Genomic DNA, 7,557 nt, shown 5'->3' with positions numbered 1-7,557 from the left:
TTTTTGGGCTCCCAAATCACTGCAGATGGTGATTGCAGCCATGAAATTAAAAGACACTTACTCCTTGGAAGAAAAGTTATGTCCAACCTAGATAGCATATTCAAAAGCAGAGACATTACTTTGCCAACAAAGGTCCATCCAGTCAAGGCTATGGTTTTTCCTGTGGTCATGTATGGATGTGAGAGTTGGACTGTGAAGAAAGCTGAGTGCTGAAGAATTGATGCTTTTGACCTGTGCTGTTGGAGAAGACTCCTGAGAGTCCCTTGGACTGCAAGGAGATCCAACCAGTCCATTCCAAAGGAGATCAGTCCTGGGTGTTCTTTGGAAGGAATGATGCTAAAGCTGAAACTCCAGTACTTTGGCCACCTCATGCGAAGAGTTGACTCATTGGAAAAGACTCTGATGCTGGGAGGGATTGGGGGCAGGAGGAGAAGGGGACGACAGAGGGTGAGATGGCTGGATGGCATCACTGACTCGATGGACGTGAGTCTGAGTGAACTCCGGGCGTTGGTGATGGACAGGGAGGCCTGGCGTGCTGCGATTCATGGGGTTGCAAAGAGTCGGACACGACTGAGCGACTGAACCGAACTGAAACATGAACTACTTCTCATATGTGTGTAAGCCATGAATCACAATTAAAAGTTACCCAGGTAGTCTGGTAACTTTCTATTTTTAATGTGGGTTCTGATTACGTGCGTGAGCTCCTATTGGTGAAAACTCACTGAGATATACTATACACGCATGAAGCACACACTTTTCTGTACATGCAGTATACTTCAATACAGAGAATTTCTTAAAAATTCTTTTTAAAAAGCCATCTGTAGATGGATACAGAGATTGACAAAATGTTGATAACGTCAGGAGGTTCACAGTCCATTTTGAGTTAACAAAGGCCTATTTCTTTACCAGGATTGTGATTACTATGGGTACCCAGGTTATAATTGTAACTGATTTTTCTATGTTTGTTACATTCAAAGCCAAGTACTTCAAAATGTTTTTTGAGTTCTCTTTGGGGTTCAGTTAGTAAAGACATTCTTGTTTCCCTTTAGGGGATGCAAAAAGCCACTGCTTGACTTTTCTAAGTCAGAAATAAAAAACAATGGGATAACTTTAATTAACTGTGTCACAAAAGGAAAAAGAGCAGCAACACATTAAAACAAGAGACAAAACAAGGTGAGTATCAGCACTCTATCTGCCCCATACCACCACCAGAGGTTGTTTACGTCTGGGCACACTGGTCCTTGTTCCCATGAAGCACCTCAGGTCATCTAAGAGTTTAAGAGCCTGTAAGACACTATACTGATTTGGAAAATCAGGAGCACGCTGTCCGTGGCTCATGCTGCTTTGTACCATCACAATGCCTAAAACTGCTGCTGCTGCTGCTAAGTCGCTTCAGTCGTGTCCGACTCTGTGCGACCCCATAGATGGCAGTCCACCAGGCTCCCCCGTCCCTGGGATTCTCCAGGCAAGAACACTGGAGTGGGTTGCCATTTCCTTCTCCAGTGCATGAAAGTGAAAAGTGAAAATGAAGTCGCTCAGTCGTGCCCAACTCTTAGCGACCCCATGGACTGCAGCCTACCAGGCTCCTCCATCCATGGGATTTCCAGGCAAGAGTACTGGAGTGGGGTGCCACTGCCTTCTCCATAAAAACACTTTAATTGATCCTAAAAGATTTGTAATGAAGTCTGTGTGGGCTCCGAAGCTGTGGCGCTTGGGCTCAGCTGCCCCGTGGGCATGTGGCACCTCTGTTCCCCAACCAGGGATGGAGCCTGGGTCCCCTGCATGGGAAGGCAGGCGAATCTTTAACCAACTGGACCACCAGGAAGTCTCAGGGAAAGAATGTAAAATGAACAATAAGAAAAGCCAGACAGCAGAAAGCAGAACCACAACCCCTAAGCAAAAACTGAGCAGGCACTGAGCAAAATCTGACCAGATACTGAGAAGTCACACACCTTGAGTCACAAATCAAAACTGAAGCAACACAACAGCGGACGGTTTCAAACTTAGGCAAGGACCCTGACAAAAACTAAGTTTCTTTAACTTGAATAAACATTAATAATGTTAATATGGATTCAGAGTTGCAGATACCCTTCTCTCCACCTCTCTCTTAGTCTCCTGTATTTGTTGACAGGGATCTTTCTTGGAGTGGAAACTCTTTCAAATGAGACACACGGGTCCAGAGATCTGAATTTCCTGATTCACAAAGAAGCTCTAAGGATTCTGAAAATCTGTTCTTTATGTACAAAGCCAGGCCTTGCTGCAAATACTGAATACTAACATCATATAGCTAGGCAGAAATTAGCCATATTGGAATCTCCAACCAAATGGAAAGTCAAATTTAGTGTTATCTCTATGCAAAGCAAATTTAAACAATTAACCAATCAGGATAGGACAGGCAGGAGCAGTGGTCTGGCCCCACAGCGCCACTGGGAAAGGAGCAGAGCAGAGCAGCCTTCCACCCTGAGCTAACAGTGACTGGAAGCCCCGGGGGAACAGTCACCATGTTCCCCAGCCTCCTGTCATCCTTTGTCGTGGCACAGATTAACTACTCAGACAGACACACAATCTAAGTTGGGAAAAATTCTCCCTCCAAGAGGGTTCCATTTCTAGCTACTCCAAAAAAACATGTCTGAATGCAATTCAGACAGTCGTCATGAGGATAACTCTGGAATCCCTCGGTTTTTAGAGTATTTTAGGAAGTTTAATGGGCGAAGGCCTACAGATGCCACCCCCATGGCCATGGCACAAAGCAGGAAGAGTGCCCCTGCCACTGTTCTCAGTGCTGAGAAGACAGAGCCTCACCTCTGGATTTCCTGCCGAAATAACAAATCTGGATCTCACCAAGAGGAAACATCAGACAAGTATTCTACAAAACAACTGGCCCATCCTCTTCTAAAACATAAATTCACAGAAGACACAGGCTGAGAAACAGTCACAAATGGAGAGGAAAGCTCAAGGCATAGGTGACCTGAGTCTAGAAAATGGGCATCAGTAAACAACTGCTAAGTCCAGTTAAGTCAAGTGTTGTATCAACGCTAAGTGGTGTCAGTACCTGGGCGATAGTTATGGAAGATAATTTTTTAGTAAATAGACATGGAAATATCTCAGAGGTAAAAATGCACCATATATGTAGCTTATTCTCAAAATTTTCAGGGAAAAAATACAGCAGTGAAGCAAATGTGGTCAATGTTAATATTTGGGGAATCTGGAAAAATTAGAATATTTGTTCTATTTTTGCAATTTTTCTATAAATCTGTGTAATTTCAAAAAAAAAAACAAAAATAAAAAATTTGGAAACTTCCACGACATCCAATGCAAAGCCTGACAGATCACCCCAGGGGTCACTGGGCCCGTGCCAGGCGAGGCTGTGCACACGGCCCATGACAAGGTGAGCACAGACATCAAGAGCTTGGAAACCACCCGTTCTTCTGTCAGACTGCACCTTCTCCATGGTGGTCTGAGAGCCCTGTTCTGGGATACACCCTCGTCATTAGCTGTCTTCTGTGCAGTTCAGAATCCCATCAAATCCTGAGAATAATCTTGGGGACACCTGACAGTAACCAAACATCGCCTCACTGCAGTTCTCATCCCTCCTCCAGAGTCTGTGTCCCTGACAGTCAGCCTGGAACTAAGCAGGGGAGTACAACCCCAGTTCTGCAGTACACAGAACAGAGTCACGGCCACATCTACACAGCGGACCCTGACTTCTGTGCCCTCACAGTCACCCAGCACAGCTGCTGTCTGTTAAATCTACATGCTGTCCCGTCACTGGGCTTCCAGACTGTGACCCAAGAAGCTGTGGTTTGTGGTAATAGCATATTCTATAGTTTGTATTTCTTCTCTCCTGGGAAGAGTATCTGTCCCATCCTATATGTATCAATATTCACACAGAACAATATGTCCCAACCATGTTCTCAGAGCATAGCACTAAATGTCCTGACACCCAGCACAGGCCCAGCAAACGGCCCCAGCTCTCTGCTGCTCACACCAAAGGGCTGGGTCCAGCTTCTGCCATCCACTCACCCCATAAACACGGCTGCTCTGCGCCACTTTTCCCTCACTCTGGGGTCCAGGCTGATGCAATGACCCCACTGAGGACACTGATGGTTTCCAGACAGACAGAATAAATGAATCCTGCGGCCACGCCTGCAGTCAATGAGCAGGAGGGCCCCCAGCAAGAACCCTCCTCACACAACATCAACTTTTGCAACAACTCCTTAGTGTCAGCAATCCCAAGAGACATCTGGAAAAGATCACTTCAAGTCCTTTCAGCTATCCAACTGGCTACAGAGACATCAACTGAGCTGCTCTCCAAGGGAAGAAGTAAGAGGCCAGTTACTCTGTCACTCACCTATGACAGCTGACAACGATAATCTACTATGAAGAGGAAGAGAATCCAATCCTTTAATCTCAGGATTGGCAAAGAAAAGACTGTGATAATAAAAATAACGTGTCACACAGGGTGGACAGAGCTCTGGGGCCATCAGTGACTTGGGGTGGGCAGCAGTGACTGCCAAAGAGGAGGGCCACAGGATCAGTTACACCCAAGGGTGGATCAGGGGGTGGGGGGAATAAGGAAATGAGTGAGGAGGTTCCCAAGCAGCCGAGGTGTGTGGTGTTCACACTGCAGGGTCTGTGAGGACAGAGAGCGGAGATGAATCTGATTGGCTTGGGAGATGCAGTTGGAAATGGAAACGGCCTGCTGACACACCCATGCGGGCACAAAGGGGAGAGGCCGCAGGAGGACGAGCTTCGCAGTCTGGCTTCTGACTGAGGGAACGCTGGTGCCAATTACTGAGGTGCAGATGGATGGGGCGGATGAGGAACAGGCCCCGGGGTGCAATGTCTAAGTGGATGCATGGCGTTTGAGGTGCCCATTCCCCACAATCCCAGAGCGGGCATCCAACCAGCCCTTCCTGAACCTAGACAGAGACACACTTGGTGTCCTCAGTGGTTAAGAGGATACATTCGCCACACCACAGAAGGAGCCTAAAAAACTCAGCCCACAAGTCTGGTTTTAGAGAACAGCCTTCAGGACTCAAGCAAGCATCACCTTGAAGGAGGAACACTATCATGGGAGTTTTGACGATGTGCTCCAGTCCCAACTCAGCTTCTATGACAAGCCATGCCTCTTTATCTTTTGCAAAAATGGAAGAAAAATTCCTCTTCTTTCCAAACCCTAAGGAGGCTTAGACAAAAAGGCACTTTAAATGGACCCATATATATATTTTCATCATTCTCTTCTACTACTTTCCTCTAATTTATAACAGAAAGATTGAAACTTTTACTACAACTTTTAATAGACTGTGGCCCTTAAAAGTCATATTTGTCAGTGACTGATAAACCACCCCCACCCCAGGTTGCCTTTTCTGTGGCTCCAGGAGCAACATGTCCACACCACCTGTCAGTCCTGCCCGCTGGTCACCCTGAGCTGCCACCACATGGGTCTGAATGGGCCACCCAGAGCCTAGCAGGTGCTCCCTTCATCCCAGAAGAGGGTGTGTAGAGTGGCAGCTCACCAGCTCATGAGAGGGCTTCCCTCAGAGGAAGTAGCTTTGGGAGGCCAGTGTCCACCCATCAAAGAGAGCAAGTCACAGGTCAAGAGCTTGATGCAGTTTAAGATGGGTAAGGACGATGAAGACCATACTGAACCTGAAACCCTAAACAGTCCATGCTTTTCTTTGCTGGACCTCAGCAGTAAACCTCAAGCAACACCTACTATTACCTCAGCTTGACTTCTTACCCTGACAAACACGAAAACATTCTATGACAATTCACGAAACACAACGGCATTTTTTATTAAAGGAGCTCACACTATTGTAGGTTTTGTTGGGTTTAGCATGAATTTCTAACCAGAGCCTCAAAAGCTTGATTCTGTAAGACACCTGCAACCTGAGTTCAGGTCCTATCCTGTGAGTTTCTTCTCTGAGTGAAGAACTCTCACTCCATGTTTAACCTTGAGGTGACTTAGAAACCACACAGCACATGAGTAGACAGGGGCACTGTGGGCATGTGGGTAGTGAGTGAGTCAAAGAGGAGCTGTGCTCAGAAGGGCCCACACATAAGGCTGGATTTTGTAGCCAGCACCTTGATCTCCTTAGCCATTACCTGAGTCTGTGTTATGTAAGTGAGTCCCAACAGGTCAATGGACCACAGCTGTGGGCTTGGAAGCTCAGCTCACACACGTCTTGCCTCTTGCAACCCCTTCCCCTCCGTGCATACCCACTGTGCAGGACAAGTCCTGGACAGGGGCACCTTGGGCGCCTGGGAGAGTCTGCACTTGCCCCACGAGTACCCTTCCACCTAAAAAAGCTTGGTATCAAATAACAAAAATACCATGGCAGGTTAAGAGAAACTACAGAAGAAATGAAAAGCTTTTGCAGCTTTTTAAAAAAAATTGAGGTGTACAGTATTATTTAAGTTTCAAGTGAATGACATAGTGATTTACAATTTTTAAAGATATGTTCCATTTACGGTTATTATAAAATATTGGCTATATTCTCTCTGCTGTAACAATACATCCTTATAGATTTCTGCAGCATTCTTAATCCACAGTTTCATTTTGCACTGGACCCCATATAGTATGGAGCTGGGCTTGTATCCTAAGGTACTAGTATACTAGGAAATGGTACATTTCCATAGGCACATCTGCCTTTGTACCCACAGACCAGGAAGCATGATTGATTGATTCCAGAAGCATTCCTGACCCAATTTAGAGGGCTGGTGTTGGGTTTTCCAGCAATACATGTGACAAGCACCTTCACAATTGCTTCTGAGTTTTTCTTTGGCTTGGAGAAAAATTTTGTCTGTTGGTCATTTGTTGCACTGTGATTCCATTAATGAAGGTACTGGAAAGAACTGCCTTATCTACTACTCTGAGTGGCAATTTGCTGTTTGGGGGAGGCTGACTCAGGAGCACATCCATTTAAAACCCTGATGCCAGGCTGAGGGTGACGGTAGTATCGGATATCAGTGTAACCAATGTGATGCTTTGTGCTTCCAGCAGTTTTACAAAAAAAAAAACAAAAACAGTACAAATTCTACTTTAATTTCCAGTCATTCAAAACATGTTCTAGACTAACAAAGATTTCCACCAGTATAGAAATAATCCCATGAGCCTGCTCTCACCTGGATCACAAGTCACCACACCCAGGCTCGGAGTGGGCCTCCGGCCATGTCGCTGACAGCAGCACACAGGCACGCTAAGCACGCGGCAGGTGCTCAGAGCAGCGATTACTCCCCGGAGGCAGGACTTCTGAGACCACCCCAAGCTTGCCAGATAACACTCACACGGAACCAAAGGGGCTCTCCAACAGACACCTCACCAAGACAAAACTCATAGGCAGAGCCATGCTCAGGGCCTGCGCTCCCTCCTTCCTCTGCCCAGTTCACATCAATTTCTTTTGCCAGTGCACAAGAGCAACAGCCTCCAAATATTTTTGATTGCATGCTTCTAAGTGAAAAATTAAGCAGGAATTAAAATATGAATAATATATAATCAAGAAATGAAAAGGCAAGGGACAGAATCAGAGAAATATTCCCAATACACACAATTTA

This window comes from Bison bison, unplaced genomic scaffold (genome assembly GCF_000754665.1).
Source record: "Bison bison bison isolate TAMUID 2011002044 unplaced genomic scaffold, Bison_UMD1.0 scf7180017864371, whole genome shotgun sequence".
Classification (NCBI taxonomy): domain Eukaryota; kingdom Metazoa; phylum Chordata; class Mammalia; order Artiodactyla; family Bovidae; genus Bison; species Bison bison.
This window is presented reverse-complemented; position numbering follows the sequence as displayed.